At 47.5% G+C, this 18,586-nt stretch overlaps 1 long non-coding RNA gene across 4 annotated transcripts in view; it reads left to right on the top strand.

Moving 5' to 3' along the window:
• The window catches only part of LOC137215053 (uncharacterized), a 262,346-nt gene that overhangs the window by 126,163 nt on the left and 117,597 nt on the right, over positions 1-18,586 (top strand). For 2 of the 4 annotated variants that reach the window (XR_010939138.1, XR_010939139.1), the window contains exons 8-9: positions 5,022-5,167; positions 10,508-16,947. This is a non-coding gene — a long non-coding RNA (uncharacterized lncRNA). Of the gene's footprint in view, positions 1-1,430; positions 1,572-5,021; positions 5,168-10,507; positions 16,948-18,586 lie in introns of those variants that run through there. The other 2 variants (XR_010939137.1, XR_010939140.1) reach the window with 2 other exon arrangements.

The following is an 18,586-nucleotide window of genomic DNA, read 5'->3' on the forward strand; positions in this document are numbered from 1 at the left end:
TTTCTTTCATCAGTGTCTTCCAGTTTTCTGAGTACAGGTCTTTTACCTCCTGGGTTAGATGTATTCCTAGGTATTTCATTTTTGTTAATACCACTGTCAATGGGTTTGTTTTCTTAATTTCTCATTCTGAAAGTTTGTTGCCAGTGGATAGAGATGCAACTGATTTCTATAGGTTAATTTTGTATCCTGCAACTTAACTGAATTTTCCAATGATTTCTATTTGTTTTGGGGGGTCATCTGAAGGATTTTCTAAATAAAACATCATGTCGGGACTTCCCCAGTGGTCCAGAGGTTAATACTCCGCACTCCCAATGGAGGGGGCGTGGGTTCAATCCCTGGTCAGGGAACTAGATCCCACATGCCTGCCACAACTAAGGAGCTCACCTGTCACAACTAAGACCCAGCGAAACCAGAATAAATAAATGAATGAATAAATAAATGAAATATAAAGCATCATCTCATCTACAAACAGTGACAGTTTTACTTTTTCCTCTGCCATTGGATTCCTTTTATTTCTTTTTCGCATGTAATTATATGTCTAGGACTTCCTAGACCATGTTGAATGAAAGTGGTGAGAGTGGTCGGGGTTAGAGTTAGGTTTAAGCAGAATCCGCCCTCTTCCCCTTCCTCCCTCCCCATCACTCTGAGGCTTCCAGGAAGGACAGGACTAGTCCTGGGTCACACATGACTCAGGGAGTTGAACTGGACCACTGTTTCTCTGCCCCACAGTCCTGGGCATAGTTTTGTATACTATCTCTGTACCTTCTTTGACCAGGTGTCTATTTAGAGCTTTCCCTATTTTTAATGGGGTTGTGTTGTAGTTCTTTGTATATTTTGAGACAAATTCTTTATTAGATATGTTTGCAGTTTTTTTCCCCCAGTGTGTGTTGTCTTTTGATTTTCTGAATGAGGTTTTTCACACAGTAGAAATCTTTAATTTTATAAAGTCCACAGAATCCCTTGTTTTTCTTTCTGGACTCCTTTTTTGTGTTGTGTGTTAAAACCACAAAGCTTGTGATGGCCATGACCAAGCCCAAGCTCATATCAATTTTCTTTTATGTTTTCTCCTATAATTTTGAATAGTTTTGCATTTCAAACTTGTCTCTGAATCATTTTGAGTGAATTTGGTGTAAGTTGTAAAGCTCGTGTCTACATTCATCTTATTCCATATGGTTTCCAATTCATTGTTCCCTAACTACTTTGGAGAAGCTATGGGATATTGTCTTCATTTGTTTGATTTCCACCATTTAATGGGTTCAGCAGTTCTGCCAGCAGGGTCTCTGTCTCCAGTGACCCGTGAGGGAGGGGCGGCCTGCACTTCCCGCACCGACCACAGGGTGGAGCTGATCCCGCCTCTGTGACCCACAGCGCATGCGCGTTCCCCGCGGACCCCGCTCTGAGCGCAGCTGAGGGGAGTTGGGTCTCCTCAGGCACCGCCGGGTTGTGGCTGCTGACGGGCGCTCGGTCTCCTTAAGGAGTCGCTGTGGTTTCGGCTTCAGGACAACGTGGGGCTGCGTCCACGCTGGCGGGAGCTGGGTTTCCTGAGGACGCAGGCAACACCGGAGGAACAGGTGAGGAGACAGTGAGGAACAGTGGGGAGAAGCTTCCTGGGGGCGACTGATGGCTGCGGGGTCCGTCTTCATGCGACCCAGGAAGGCCTTGGTGTGCAAAGCTGGGTTTTTGGTCAGGCTGGTGTGCGGTGGAGCCGCGTGGGTTATGGGGTGTGCAATCTTCCCCGCGCCGTTTACCGTGGGGCTGCCCTTCCGCTTGGTGTGTCCTTGGCCCCCTTGTCGTAACTTAATGGACCCCTCCCCCCCCCCCCCCCCCCACCGTGCAGGATGTGTTCTGGGCTCTCTGTCCCGTCGCTCTGGTCTGTGCGCCTGTTTTGCGCCAGTTCCGCACTGTTTTGGGGACTGTAGCTTCGTGATGAAGTGTGAAGTCAGGGAGGGAGATGCCTGCGGCCCGTTCTCCTTTCTCAGGGTCGCCTTGGCTCTTCGGGGTCCTTTGTGGCTCCACACACATCTTAGGAGGATTTGCTCCATTTCTGTGAAAAACACCATTGGAATTTCAGGACGGCCTGCCTTCCCTGTGTGCACTGCTTTGGGTAGAATGGACATTTTAGCAACAGTACTTCTTGCATTCCGTGAGCACGGGGAGTCTTTCCACCGACTTGTGTCTTCTTCAATGTCTTCATGAGTGTCTTAAAGTTTTCAGGTCTTTCACATCCTCGGTTAAATTTATTCCTTGGTATTTTGTTCTTTTTGATGCGGTTGTAAATAGGGTTTTTTTCTCTTTCTGATGGTTCATTATTAGTGTTTAGAGATGCAGTTGAGTTGTGTGTACTGATTTTGTGTCTTTACTGAATTCATTTATTATTTCTAACAGTATTTTTTGGTGGAATGATGTGGAAAATTGAACTTCCAAAATCCCGCCGTTTCGACCACATCCAAGTCATCCACAACAGGGAGGAAAGGGAAGTCCTTTATATTGGGAAGTCCTAGGACCCTTGCGGGGCTCCCCACCTGCTCACCCTTGGTTGGTGTCCTCAGTCCACCTGTGCAGACAGGTGAGGATCCCCTCCAGAGGCTCCCAAACGCTTCACCCCTACATCCTCCCCAGGGTCGGCCCGTGTCCTGTCGGGATGTTCCACCCTCAGGAAGCCCCCAAGTACATGGCAAGGGCAGGCATCAGGCCTGCTGCGTGCACTGCTGTGTGTCCTGCTGTATACACGGGAATGACACTGCCCAGGGTGCAGGAAAGGTAGCTTTACCTCGGGACGTGGGGAGAGGAGCTGCCCATAGGGTGGACGTCAGCTCTTGGCTCACCAGGCAAGGGCAGCCGGGTTCTCGCTCCTTGGACCCTTTCTCACCCGGCCAGACCATGACCCGGCTTTGTTCCCACCCCTGTTGTCCCTCCATTGGCCTCGCTCTTGTGAGCAGAGCAGGACAGTGTGGTCTGTGGTTACAGGCTGAGACACACAGACACTGGCTGACCTGCGTGCACCCACCAGACCCCACGGAACGGGTACTGCACCAGAGCCTGTGCGGTGTGGGTTTGCCTGCCCACAGAGAGGCCGGGCCTCTGTCCTGGCTCCAGAGGTCACCTTGAGTCTGACCGGAGTGTCCGTGCTCCTACAATGTTGTGTTAATTTCTACTGTGCAGCAAAGTGATTCATATATACAAACATACATACATACATATTTTTCATATTCTTTTCCATTATGGTTAATTACAGGGTATTGAATACAGTTCCCTGTGCTGTACAGTAAGACCTTGTTTATCCATCCTATATATAATAATTTGCATCTACTAATCCCAAACTCCCAATCCATCCCTCTCCCCTGTCTTCCCCTTGACAACCACAAGTCTGTTTTGTATATTTGTGAGTGTGTTTTTGTTCTGTAGATAGGTTCATTTGTGTCTCATTTTATAATCCACATATAAGTGATATCACATGGTATGTGTTGTTCTCTGTCTGACTTACTAAACTTTGTATGATAATCTCTAGGTCCATCCATGTAGCCCCAGATGGCATTATTTCATTCTGTTTTATGGCTGAGTAATATTCCATTGTATATATGTACCACATCTTCTATATCCATTCATCTGTTGAGGGACATTCAGGTTGCTTCCGTGTCTTGGCTATTGTGAAGAGTGCTGCTGTGAATGCTGGGGTACACGTACCTTTTCGAATTATAGTTTTGTCTGGATGTGTGCCCAGGAGTGAGATTGCTGGTTCATATGGTAATTCTATTTTTAGTTTTTGAGGAACCTCCATACTGTTTTCCATAGCGGCTGCATCAATTTACATTCCCACCAGTAGTGTAGGAGGGTTCCCTTTTCTCCACACCCCTTCCAGCATTTATTTCTAGACATTTTAATGATGGCCATTCTGACCACTACGGGGTGATAACTCACTGTAGTTTTGATTTGCATTCTCTCATAATTAGCGATGTGGAGCATCTTTTCACGTGCCTCTTGGCCATCTGTATGTCCTTGGAGAAATGTCTATTTAGACCTTCTAAAATTCTGCCTATTTTTTTATTTTTTTCCTCTTTTGAGTTGTATGAGCTGTTTGTATATTTTAGAATTAAGCCCTTGTTGGTCACGTCATTTGCAGGTATTTTCTCCCAAACAGGGAGCACAGGTTCTGGAACAACTGGATACCCACATGCAGAAGAGTAAAGTTGGACCCTTACCTCCCCCCACCTCATATACAAAATCAACCGAAGGCCTAGATGTAAGAACCAAAATTAGAAAACTCCTAGAAGAAAACATGAGAGTAAATCTTCATGACCTTGGATTTGGTCATGATTTCTTAGATCTACCAAAAGCACAAGCAACAAAAGACAAAATACATGAACTGGACTTCCTCAAGATGAAAAACAGTTGTGTATAAAAGGAGCAAGGAATAAGATAATCCACCATCCAAAATGGCCCAAGATGTTTGCAAACCATGTATCTGATAAAGGACTGTAGCCCAGCAGCCAAGCCCCCGGTGGTCCAGTGGCGTGTCTGTGCGACCCCTCCTGTCCTCAGTGATCAGGGGGGTTCAGGCCCCACAGCACCCGAGGGGTGGACACGGGTCATCCTCAGCACCCTCAGGGAGTGAGTGCTGGATGGTTTTGAGCCCAGATGCACTCCCATTACTGCCCTCAAAGGCTGAAGGCTTCAGCATGCCTCCAGAAGGACACAGAGTATTTGCAAGTCTTTGAGAACCAAGAGAACAGTCTTCACTTTTCTGAAAGGGCATCTTATTATTTCACAGCATGACCATTTTCAATCTGGCTCTCAGGGGTGCCCTCCCACCTCCCTGATTTCTCTGACAGTGGCCATGGGGGGTTGGCTGTCCCCAGTCCCCACACCAGGTGACAAGGCCAGTGGGGCCAGACCCTGGTGGTCCTTAGCTTCGCTGGAGACTAACCCAGAGTCTCAGCCTGCGATTGAACGTAGGACGCCCCTGCTTCTCCCCATCACCAATTCTCATCTCCTCCTCTGTCTGTCTTTCTCTTGCTTTTCAGTCTCAGATTTACCTGACGGCCACCACTCACAGCTCCTGAAGAGCCCAGAGATTTCTCCTGGAAGGAAAGGTTCTGGAAAATCAGAGGGATAAATAAAGGATGCGGCTGATTCCCGCCTTGTGCTGACGCCCAAGAGGGTGAGGAGAGTGAGTGTTTTCTCATTAGAATTTTAAATCCTCCAAGTAATAGATCATTGGGGGGGCATCCAGTGTTCTCCTGCTCGTTCTAAGAATGTCATTCCTGGATTTTAATGTGGTAAATAATTTATATTATAAATATGCAGAGGGGGCGATATCCATTCAAAAATGTTAGAGGTAACTCCAAGGGAATTACAACAAACAAGGACACAGAACCCTGTGTCCAGACACTGGCTGTGAGGCTCCTACCCTGAGCCGCAGTCCCCTGGAAGGTGGAGCGGCCATGACTCTCCTCCCGCAGGTGAGCCTACACAGGCACATCCCACGTGGGACCACTGTATCGCAGAATCTTAGAGTGGCCGATGGCAGGCAGCTGGCTAGAGATGCGGACAAGAGAAAACCGCCCAGCAGCCTGGGACAACCCTGGGGTGAGGCCTTAGGAAGGGCCAGTGTCAGAGCCTCAGAGATAACTTGAAGAGAGTTCAGGCTGTTAAGGACATCGTCAGAGATGCACTTAGGGACATATTCAGGACCTTACTTAGGGACAGGATCAGGGCATTATTTAGTGACAGCTTAGACTATAAGGGCGTAAGTTAGGGACAGTGTCAGTGCTTCACTTAGAGATAACGTGAGAGCCTTAGTTAGACACAGTTCAGGCTGTTACTTAGGGATATCTTCAGGGCCTTAGAGCCAGCATCATGGCCATAATTAGAACCAGTGTCAGGGTTTTAGGTAGGGACAGCGGCAAGTCCTTAGTTAAGAAGAGTGTCAGAGCCTCACTTAGGAGCAGCGTCAGGATGTTAGTTAGGGAGAGTCAGGACATTAGAATTTCAGATTCTGAGGTAGAGACAGCATCAGGGCCTTAGTTAGGGACAGGGTCAGAGACTTACCTAGGGACATATTCAGGGCCTTAGCTATGGACAGGATCAGGGTCATAGAGAGGAACACCTAAGCGTATTAGCGACATCTTCAGGGCCTCAATTAGCGATAACATCAGGGTATTAGTTAGGGAAAGAGTCAGGCCATTATTATAGATAGTGTCAGTGCCTTACATAGAGAGAGCATCAGGGCCTTAGTTAAGGACAGCGTCAGAGACATACTTAGGGACATATTCAGGGCCTTAGTTATGGACAGGATCAGGGCATTATTGAGAGATACATGAGGCTATTAGGGACAGCATCAGGCTGTTAGGGAAAGAGTCGGCCGTTATTATAGACAGTGACAGTGCCTCAGGTAGAGACATCATCACAGCCTTAGTTAGGAAGAGGGTCAGGGCCTTGGTGAGGGACAGGTTCAGGCCAACAGTAAGGGACATCTAAGTCTATTAGGGACATCGTCAGGGCCTTAGATAGGGTCAGCATCAGGGCCGTAGTTAGGACCAGTGTCAGGGCCTTATTTAGGGACAAAATTAGGATGTTAATTAAGGAAAAAGCCAGAAAATTAGTTACAGACAGTGTCAGCTTCTCAGGTAGAGACTTCAGGGTCTCAGTGAGAGCATCAGCATCTCAGGTAGGAGCTGCATCAGGCCATTACTTACAGACAGTGTCAAGGCCTTAATTAGGGAGAGTTTCCTGGCCTCAGAGAAAACCTTGAGGGCCTTAGTAAGAGAGGCTTCAGGCTGTTCGTTAGGGACATCATCAGGGCATTAGTTATGGACAGGGTCAGGGTATTAGTGAAAGACAGCTCAGGCAGTTAGGCACACCGTCAGGGCCTTGAGTAGGGGCAGCATCAGGGAGTAGTTGGGGAAAGAGTGAGGCCATTAGGTAAAGACAGACTCAGGGCCTTAGTTAGAGACAGTGTCAGGTTCTTTGTTAGGGACACTGTCATGGCCTCAGTTAAAGATAACTTGAGGGTCTTAGTTCGAGATAGTGTCAGGGCCTTAGTTATGGACATCTTTAGGGCCTCAGTTAGAGGTAATTTGAGGGCCTTAGTAAGAGACATGTTGGGTCATTAGTGACATCGTCTGGACCTTCGTGCCGTCTTCAGTACATCATTTATGGGCCACATCAGGGCAGTAATAAGGGACAGCTCAAGTTATTAGGGACTGTGTCAGGGTCTTAGGGAAAGTTTCAGGACCTTTGTTAGGGAAAGAGTGAGGCCAGTAGTTAAAGAGAGACTCAGGGCCTTAGTCAGAGACAGCCTCAGTCCTTAATTAGGGAGAGTGTCAGGGCCTCAGTTAAAGATAAGTTGACGGCCTTTGTTAAGGACAGCCTCCAGGCCTCAGTTAGAGACAGGCTTACGGGCTCGGGACTAAATTCAGGGTCTTAGTTAGGGACAGCATCAGGGATTTAGTTAGCATAAGAGACTCGACATTAGCTAAAGACAAGGTTAGGTTAAGGTCTAGGAATAGCGTCAGGAAATGACGTAGGGATAGTGTCAAGACCATAGTTACTTAGAGCATCAGTGCCTAATTTAGAACCAGTGTCAGGGCTTCAGGTAGGGACAGCATCAGAGCCTGACTTAGGGAGAGCGACAGGGACTGAGTGAGGCGTAGAGTCAGTGCCTTAGCTGGGGACAGTGTCAGGGCATGACTTAGGAGCAGCATAAGGGCCTTGGTAGGAACAGCCTAAGGGGTTTGTTAAAGACATTCTCAGGGCCTCTGTGAGAGACAGCCTCACAGCCTCACGTAGGGACAGCGTCAAGGCTTACTTTGGGACAGTTTGAGGACCTTAATAAAACATGGGCCAGGAAATAATAAGCTCAGGATACTGTCAGGACTTTAAATATTGACGGCAGTAGGGCCTTAGTTAGGGACAGTGTCAAGGCCTTAGATAGGATCTGGGTCTCTGTTAGGTACCGTGTCAGGGCCTGTGTTAGCAAGAGTGTTAGGGCCATAGTTAGGGACAGTATCAGGGCCGGATTTAGGATGAGCATCTAGGCCTTGTTTAGGGACAGTGTCACAGCCTTGGGACTAAATTCAGGGCCTGAGGTATTCACAGCATCAGGGCTTCAGTTAGCATAAGAGGCAGAAGAGTTGCTAGGGACAGGCTTAGGGTAAAGTTTAGGGATCGTGTCAGGAAATGACCTAGGGATACTGTCAAAACCTTAGTCACTGAGAGTATCAGGGCCTAAATTAGAACCAGTGTCAGGGCTTCAGGTAAGGACAGCGTCAGAGCCTGACTTAGAGCCACAGGGACTGAGTGAGGCCTAGAGTCACGCCCTTAGCTGGGGACACTGTCAGGGCACGATGTAGGAGCTGCATCAGGGCCTTTGTTGGGTCAGCATTAGGGTCTTCCTTAAAGACATTCTCAGGGCCTCTGATAGGGACAGCCTCAGGGCCTCACTTAGGGACAGCGTCAGGGCTTACTTTGGGACAGTTTCAGGACCTTGGTAAGACATGGCTCAGGATATTAGGTCAGGATAATGTCAGGACTTTAGATATTGATGGCAGCAGTGGCTTAGTTAGACACAGTGTCAGGGCCTGAATTAGGACTAGCATCTCGGCCTCTGTTAGGTACCGTGTCAGGGCCTGAGTTAGGAATAGTGTTAGGGCTTGAGTGAGGGACAGTTCTGGGCCAGATTTAGGAAGAACATCTAGGCCTCAGTTAGGGACAGTGTCACAGCCTTGGGACTGAATTCAGGGCCTGAGTTAGGCACAGCAAAAGTGCTTCAGTTAGCATAAGATGCAGGACAGTTGCAAGGAACAGGCTTAGGGTAAATTATAGGGATCATGTCAGGAAATGACCTAGGGGTAGTGTCAAGACCTTAGTCACTGAGAGTATCAGGGCCTTAATTAGGACCAGTGTCAGGGCTTCAGGTAGGGACAGCGTCAGAGCCTGACTTAAGGAGAGCCACAGGGCCTGAGTGAGGCCTAGCGTCAGGCCCTTAGCTGGGGACACTGTCAGGGCATGATGTAGGAGGTGCATCAGGGCCTTTGTTGGGTCAGCAATAGGATCTTAGTTAAAGACATGATCAGGTTCTGAGTTAGGTACAGCCTCAGGACTTCACATAGGGACAGCGAGAGAGCTTTATTAGGGACAGTGATAGGACCTTGGTTAGAAATGTGTCAGTTTATTAACTCAGGATAGTGTCCGGATTTTGTTGTTGCCAGCAGGAAGTCCTATATTAGGGACAGATTCCGGGCTTAGTTAGAGACAGTGTCAGGGCCTTAGTTAGGACTACTCTGGGCCTTTGTTAGGGAGAGCATAAGGGTTTCAGTGAGGATAAGATGCAGGAAATTATCTCGGGACAAAGTCAGGTTCCAGGCCAGGGATAGTGTCAGTAAATGAGCCAGGGATAGCGTGAAGACCTTAGTTATTGAAAGCATCAGGGCCTTAGTTAGGACCAGTGTGAGGGGCTTAATCAAGAACAGTGTCAGGACTTGATGTAGGGACAGCGTCAGAGCCTAACTAAGGTGCAGCAACAGGGCCTAAGTGAGGCCTATCTTTAGAGCCTGAGTGAGGGGCAGTGTCAGGGCATGACTTAGTAGTATAATGGCCTCTGTAGTATCAGTATTAGGGTCTTCATTAAAGACCTTCTCAGGGCCTCTGATAGGCACAGCTTCAGGGCCTCACTTAGGGACAGCGTCAGGGCATACTTTAGGACAATTTCAAGACCTTGGTAAGACTTGGTTCAGGATATTACCTCAGGATAATGTCAGGACTTTAGACATTGATGGCAGCAGGGCCTTAGTTAGAGACAGTGTCAGAGCCTGCATTAGGACTAGCATCTGGGCCTCTGTTAGGTACTGTATCAGGACCTGAGTTAGGAATAGTGTTAGGGCTTTAGTGAGGGACAGTTCTGGGCCAGATTTAGGAAGAGCATCTAGGCCTCAGTTAGGGACAGTGCCACGGCCTTGGGACTAAATTCAGGGCCTGAGTTAGACACATCATAATGGCATCAGCATAAGAGGCAAGACTGTTGCCCTAACTGCTGGGCTCCCCCCACGTTTCCTGATGTGTGCCCAGTGTTGCCAGGACACCCCTGCCAGGTTCCCATCCCCATGGGGTTGTGAGCCTTATGCTCTGAGGTCTCAACGGCTGGCTTTCTCACACTTTCATGGTGTGGGGCCCTCTGGTGTGAGTTCACTGCAGCCTGGATCCCATAGCCTCGGTGCTCCGTGCCGCCTGCTGGGGGATTCCAACTGCTGGATTCCTCACCTTTTTATTCCGTGAGCCCTCTGTTGTGAGGCTCCTCCTGCCTGCCTCACTCCCAGCCCCTTGGTGATGTGGGTCCTCTGGTTTGAGGCCACATGTGCTGGGTTCCACAACTTTCGATGATGTGGATGTGGCCCCACTGGTGTGAGGACACTCCTGCCTGGTTCCCATCCCCTTGGTAATGTGGGCCCTGTGGTGAGAGTCTGATCCTGCCTGGGTTCCTCACGTTTCTGCGCATTCACCTTGATTCCAGCCCCGTGTCCCAAGCAACGATCCTTCCCTGGAGGGTACTTAACCCACCCAGGGATTCAAGCAGGGAGTTTGCCTTGTCCAACTTGCACAGGAGACTGGCATGAGAGGTAGGGCTCATCAACTTGCATTCACACTACGTGGCCCAGAGGAGTTCTCACGGAGCCGAATCCAGCACCCTTCCACCACCACGTGTGTACACCAAAGGAGCGCTGGGCAGTGGGTGTTCTCAGGCCAAGAGAGAAGTCCTTGTTCTGTGCTGCACCTGCTGGGTGGTTCAAAGGTTCTCTGACCTTCCTCCTCTGGAAGCTTTTCAGAGCTGAGGCTACCCCTGGGCTGCAAAAGCAGAGAGACGTAGAGGCCTTTCACACTGAAGGCGTGGGCTTGTTTCCCAGGGAGAAAGTGTACGTCACCCACCCCCCACCCCACCCCACCCCACCCCACCCCCAGCTGGAGGCGTGCAGGTGGACACCATTTTGTTCTGCCCGTGGAAAATACAATGAGGCGGACACGATTTGGGCTGCCTGGTGAAAGAATTTTGAATCGGCGGCACCCTGAGTACCTTTCCTGAAGTTTGCTTCCTAGCTGCTTAAACTCGGCGTTCAGAGGCGAGATGAGAACAAACTTGCTCAGCGTGCGGCCAAGAGCCTTGATGCCCTGCCCTAAATGTTTGTGCTTCTGGCCAGCGTCACACAAGTACTTTGACACGCAGGATTCTTACCTTTACTCTAAGCTGTCCCTGTTGGCTGAAGCAGTCGGCGTGTCTGTTTCACAGCCTGGGAGGCAGGGCGTTGGGGGAGTCTGCCAAGTGACTGGCCTCCATTATATAGCTAACTGAGAAAAATGCGTCGAGGCTTTCGGGAGCCACTTACAGGGAAAGGTTCCAATTCGGAATTGGAGACTGTGCTGGCAAACGTCAGCAGCTCCTCTCCCTCGGAGTGCTCTTGGTGTGCCGACGCCTAACAGCCACCACGGTCCCCAGCTTGTGAACCGTCCCATTGCCAGCCGGTTTCGTCGGTGAAAGATCCACGTGAGGCTGATCTCCAACAATCGGGCTCCACACCTTGAGCCTTTGGGACAGGGCAGTCCTGAGCCGATGTGCCCACCAAGGGATGCAACCAAAGTTTACTTACCACAGGAAAGAGCATCAAGGCCTCGTGTTCTCTCCATGAAATGAACGTGAGCTTGAAGGGAGATGCGTCATAGCACACTGTGAACAGCTCGCTGGTACGCCTGTCTTGCCCCCTCTCACGGTCTCACGCACCCGGGCTCAGTTCCGTGTAGGAATGTTGCGTGGGAGCGCCAGCCTCCCTTCTGGACTCTGAAACCTTCCACCCCTAATGGCAAGTCTGTGTGTCTCTTACGTGGGGGGAGGAATGAGGTCGCCCACAGAGGTTCTGACATGAAAGAACTAAAGACGCATGGTGCTGAGGGCCTTGTTCCTCATGGAGGGAGCCAAAGGGCCAGAATGCCAAAGGTCTCTTTCAAAGCTGCCGGACGCTCTGCCGTTCTAGGCCTGAGATATGGACCTTGTGACGGCTGGAAACCCTGCGAGATTTAGGAGACACTGCCAGTGCAAGTGGCAATCCGGAAGGAAGAACCTTCAAGGCGGAGTGTCCTTTCCTGTACAAAACTGCGCCCAAGTGGCTGAGGCAGGTAGCATTTTACTTCACAGAACCGGTATCCACGTATGCCTGTGGGTTACTCTAAGGAAACGACACTGTGAGCAACCTCTTCCAAAAAGCCTTTGCAAACGGCTTGGAGACAACAACAGCGCAGTGGAGGCACAGACCGTTATCCTAGATACCAGCACAGTGTCTCTAGCAGCGATCGCTTCCCGGAGGATACTTACGCCACACCGAGATTCCAGCAGGGAGTTTTGCCTTGTAGCAGTACAACTCACTCAAGAAACAGGGATGAGGTGTAGGGCTAATCTACGTGCGCTCATTCTATGTGTCCGCTAGAAGGTTTCATGTAGCAGAATGCATCACCGACCGCCACCACGTGTGTGCACCCAAGAAGCCCTGTGCCGTGGGTGTTCTCAGGCCGACAGAGAAGACCTAGGTGTGTGCTGCACCCGCTCGGTGGTTCACACGTTGTGTGACCCTGTGCCTTTGGAAGATTTTCAGAGCTGGTGGCACCTCTGTGCTGTGAGCGTGAAGAGGAGTAGAGGCCTTTCACACTGAAGGAAGGGCTTGCATCTTATGGAGAAAATTTGTACGTCACCCGGCAGATGGAGGCGTGCTATTGACACCATTTCTTCTGCCCGTTTAATACACAAGTATTTGTACTCGATCTAGGCTGCCTGGTGAAATACTTGGCAGTCCGAACCACCCTGAGTACGTTTTCTGAAATTTGATTCGTTGCTGGGTAAACTCGGGCTTCAGAGGCTCGATGAGACCAAACGTGTTCAGCTTGTGGCGAAAGCCTTTGACCAGAGGCCTATACGCTTGTGCTTGTGGCGAGGGCTAGGCAAGAACGTTTACACACTGGGTTTTTACCTTTACTCTAAGCTGTCCCTTTTGGCTGCAGCAGGCAGCGTTTCCGTATCCCAGCCAGGGAAGCAGGCCACTGGGGGAGTCTGCCAGGCGACAGGCCTCCACGCTAGATAACCGCGAAAATGCATCAAGGCCTTTGGAAGCCCCTTTAAAGGAAAGGCTCCTCTTCGGATTAGAAGACTTTGCTAGCGGACTTCAGCAGCTCCTCTCCTTCAGGGTGGTCGGGCTGTGAAGACTAGTGAAAGCCACCACGGTCCCCAGCTTTTGAACGGCTCTTTCCCGAGTTGGTTTCATCCTTGGAAGCGCCGAGGGGGCTGATCTCAACCAATCGGGCTGTGCGCTGTGAGTCTCTGGGGTAGGGCAGTCCTGAGCCAGTGTGCCACCCAAGGAATGAAATGCAAAGTTTCCTTACCACAGGAAGGCACACCGAGGCCCGGTGTGTTCTCTATGACATTTACGTGGGTTTGAAGGGTGATGCCTATACTATATTGTGGAAAAGTTCGGGTTAGTGTAGAGTTGCTTTTATCAGGTTTCTGGCCTTGTGAAAAAGTCAATCTGAAAGAATGGAGCCAATATGCAGAGAGAAGCAAGAGTGAAAGCTGGAGAGGCTTGGTGGCCTGAGTTCTCGGTTCCAGCTATCCAAAGATATCTACATCTCTCGCCCTCTTTGTGATTTGCTGAATCAGTCCTTCCTGTGATTTTAAGAGCTATTACATTCCCGATTTAACTCTCCTAATTTCTGTTAGGTTTCAGCTAAGAGAGTCCTATGCTGTTCACTCACTAGTAGTGACTCCCCAGTCAACCAGACCAGTATTCCTTTCTTAGTCCTCAGCCTCTTTGAAAGCCTGAAAATATAACACTGTTAATCATACACTAGGGGGAGGAGTCAAGATGACAGAATAGGAAGTCGTGGAGTTCACCTCTCCTCACAAGCGCATGAAGAATATATCTACAAAAGGAACAGTTCTCACAGAGCACCTGTTGAACACTAGCGGAGGACCTTGGACACCTAAAAGGACAAGAGAAATCCCCACACAACTGGGTAGGATGAAAGAAAGAAAGAAAAATCGGAAATGGCATGGGAGCAGCACCCCTGGGGGTTGCTGAAAGAGAGGAGAGATTCCTGGATGCAGGGAAGCATCCTCACAGCAGGGAGATCAACTGGAAGCAAGAGGGAGCTTCAAGAGATTGGAGTGGAATGCAACAACTGGTCTGTGGAAGGCAGGACAGAGTAAGACCTAGGTGCATGGCCCATGCCGCATCCCTGAGCATCCCAGCTTGAATTGTGTGTCTCCTGGTGTGTGTGGGGGTGCTGGAATGTGGGATTTCGAGAGTGGGCCCAGGAAGGGGACAGTGTTGGCTGTGAAGAGACAGCCTGAAGGGATGGGAGTAAGGAGCTCCACAACTGGGTAATTTGCAGAAGAAGCCAGGGACACCATAGAAGCAAGATGCCATTTTTGAGTAGTGCGCAAGAGGCAGGGTTGCCATTGCAACCCCCTTCCCCATGCACCAGCCCCTGCCTCTGCAGGTACTAGTAAGCGTGCCTGCCTGAGCAGTCTCACCCACCCCTCAAGCCAAAGCCTCCTCCAACTGTGCAGGCCCTGGCGGCCCAAGTGCCAACCCCACGAAACTCCTTGGGCCATGCCTGTCCCAGTGGTCATGCCTAATGACGCCTCCACCCCTGCCTGCCTGTGTGGGCATGTGTGCTCTGGGGCATCCTTGGGAAGAGATGCTGGTAGGAGGAACAAACACAGAGGAGGTGCTGAAACCACAGCTGAGCCCCAGAGGTCGTGCAACTAAGGAAGACAAGCTGAAATCTCTCCTAGCAGCTACATGAACCACAGAGTTACACCTCTGCTGACAGCTTCCTATACTCAGAACCTGTAGAACATCTGAATGGACAAAACAAACACTCCTGTAGCTGAGACAAGTCTGGCTTTAACAGCTGTAGGCTTTGTGGGCATGTACACATGGAGGTTGAGACAGTCCAAAGTCTGAGCTACCTCCATTGCTCCCACAGCAGGTCCACGTGCATGACAAATGCAATCCTGGGACCTGACCTCAGTGGATCTGCACTGGTGGCCTGGTGAAAACAACACCTGAGAACAATTTGCCTGCCTTCTCACAGTTAAGGTGGGACTGAGCAGTGTCAGCAACAGTGTACTTTGTGAGACTGCACAATGGGAAAAAGGGGTCACAACAGAGCACACTCGGAGGTGAACAATCCCAGAGAAGGAATACTTGGAGCCTTCTCTCCCAGTGGGAGTGCTCCAATCCCACCTAATTCACATGGAAGATCAGAAACACAGCTAAGAAACAAATCTTGAGGCCTCTACTTCAACAACTAGGGACAACACCACGCCTCTGACAGGGCAGTGACAACCACAGAGCAAAGGGGAGACCTCGCTCAATATCTACCTCAACCACAAGGGGGCAGACAGCAGAAGGAAGAGGAGCTACAATCCAGCAGCCTGCAGAAAGACCACAAACACAATAAGTTAGACAAAATTAGATGACAGAGAAATCTCTTGTGGACAAAGGAACAAGATTAAAACTTACAAGAACAAATAAATGAAGAGGAGATAGGAAATCTATCTGAAATGGAATTCAGCATAATGATAGTAAAGATGATCCAAGATCTCAGAAAAAGAATGGAGGCATAGATTGAGAAGATGTAAGGCAAGTTTAACAAATACCTAGAAGAACTAAAGAACAAACAGAGATGAACAACATAATAACTGAAATGAAAAAAATACTCTAGAAGGAATCAATAGCAGAATAACTGAGGCAAAAAAAACAGATAAGTGAGCTGGAAGACAGAATGGTGGGAATCACTGCCATGGAACAGAATAAAGAAAAATAAGAAGAAATGAGGACAGTCTCAGAGACCTTTGGGACGTTAAATGCACTAACATTTGAATTATAGGTGTCCAAGAACAAGAGAAAGAGAAAGGGTCTGAGAAAATATTTGAGGAGATTATAGTCAAAAACTTCCTGAACATGGGAAAAGAAATAGTCACCCAAGTCCAAGAAGTGCAGAAAGTCCCATGCAGGATAAACCCAAGGAGGAAAATGCCGAGACACATATTAATCAAACTAACAAAAATTAAATGCAAAGAAAATATATTAAAAGCAACAAGGGAAAATCAACAAATAACATATAAGGGAGTCACCATAAGATTATCAACTGATTTTTCAGCAGAAACTCTGCAGGCCAGAAGGAAGTGGTATGATATAATTCAAGTAGTAAAAGGGAAAACCTACAACCAAGAATACTCTAACAAGAAAGCTCTCATTCAGATTTGACAGAGAAATCAAAACATTTACAAACAATCAAAAACTAAGAGAATTCAGCACCACTAAACCAGTCCTACAACAAATGCCAAAGGAACTCCTTTAGGCAGGGGGGAAAAAAAGACCACAACTAGAAACAAGAAAATCACAAATGGGAACGCTAACTGGTAAAGGCAAACATACAGTAAAAACAGGAAATCAACCAAACACAAATATGATATAAAAACCAGCAACAGTGAGAAGAGTACAAATGCAGGAAAAGGGAATTGCATTTGAAACGAAGAGGCCAGCAAATTAAAACAAGCTTGTATACATATAGACTGCTTTATCAAAACCTCATGAGATTTGTTTTTCTCTTTCTGACATACTTCACTCTGTATGACAGACTCTAGAAAACAAATACCATATGTTAACACATATATATGGAATTTTAAAAAATGGTTCTGATGAACCTACGGGTAGGACAGGAATAAAGACACAGACATAGAGATTGGACTTGCGGACACGGAAAGGGGAAGTGTAAGCTGAGACAAAATGAGAGAGTAGCATTGACATATATACACTACCAAATGTAAAATAGATAGCTAGTGGGAAACAGCTGCATAGCACAGAGAGATCAGCTCAGTGCTTTGTGACCACCTAAAGAGGTGGGATAGGGAGGGTGGGAGGGAGGCACAAGGGGGAGGAGATATGGGGCTATATGTATACATATAGCTGATTCACTTTTTTATACAGTAGAAACTAACACAACATTGTAAACAAATTATACTCCAATAAAGATGTTAAAAGAAGGGAAAAAAAACCTCATGGGGAATGCAAACCAAACAACTACAATAGATATGCACACACAAAAGAAAAAAAGAACCCAAACACAGCACTAAAAATAATCATCACACCACAAGAGAAGAGAACAAAAGAGGAGGGAAGAAAGAAGACCTACAAAAACGAACCCAAAACAATTAAGAAAATGACAATAGGAACATACATGTTGATAATTACCTTAAATGTAAATTGATTAAATGCTCCAACTGAAAGACTGGCTGAATGGATACCAAAACAAGACCCCTATATATGCTGTCTACAAGAGACCTACTTCAGAACTAGGGACACATAACAGACTGAGGGGATGGAAAAAGATATGCCATGCAAATGGAAATCAAAAGAAAGCTGGAGTAGCAGTACTCATATCAGACAAAAACACTTTAAAATTAAGACTGTTACAAGAGACAAGGAAGGTCACTACATAATGATCAATGGATCAATACAAGAAGAAAATATAACAATTGTAAATATATAGGCACCCAACATAGGAGCACCTTAATACATAAGGCAAATGCTAACAGCCATAAAAGGGGAAATCAACAATAACACAATAATAGTGGGAGACTTTAACACCCCGCTAACACCAATGGACAGATCATCCAGACAGAAAAATTAATAAGGAAACACAACCCTTAAATGACACATTAGACCAAATAGAATTAATTGATATTAATAGGGCTTTCCATCCAAAGCAGCAGAATACACTTTCTTCTCAAGTACACCAGAATGTTCTGGAAGGTAGATCACATCTTGGGACACAAATCAAGCCTTGATAAATTTAAGAAAATTGAAATTATATCAAGCATCTTTTCTGACCACAGCACTATGAGATATGAAATCAATTAAAGGAAAAAAAGAACTGTAAAAACACAAACACATTGACGCTAAACAATGTTATTAAATACCCAATGGGTCACTGAGGAAATCAAAAAATGCCTAGAGACAAATGACAATGAAAGCACGTCAATCCAAAACCTATGGGACTCAGCAAAAGCAGTTCTAAGAGGGAAGTTTATAGCAATACCAGCTTACTTCAAGAAACAAGAAAAATCTCAAAAAAACCCACAAAAAACAATAAAACCCCATAGCACAGGGAGATCAGCTCGGTGCTTTGTGACCACCTGGAGGGGTGGGATAGGGAGGTGGGAGGGAGGGAGACACAAGAGGGAAGAGATATGGGAACATACGTATATGTATAACTGATTCACTTTGTAATAAAGCAGAAACTAACACACCATTGCAAAGCAATTATACTCCAATAATGATGTAAAAAAATTAAAAACCCAAAACAATCAAACTTTACATCTAATGTAACTAGAGAAAGAAGAACAAGCAAGACCCAAGCAGTACAATAGAAGGAAAGAAATCATAAAGATCAGAGCAGAAATAAATGAAATAGAGATGAAGAAAACAATAGAAAAGATCAATGAAACTAACTGCTGGTTCTTTGAGAAGAAAAACAAAATTGA

Source organism: Pseudorca crassidens, chromosome 20 (assembly GCF_039906515.1).
Source record: "Pseudorca crassidens isolate mPseCra1 chromosome 20, mPseCra1.hap1, whole genome shotgun sequence".
NCBI lineage: Eukaryota > Metazoa > Chordata > Mammalia > Artiodactyla > Delphinidae > Pseudorca > Pseudorca crassidens.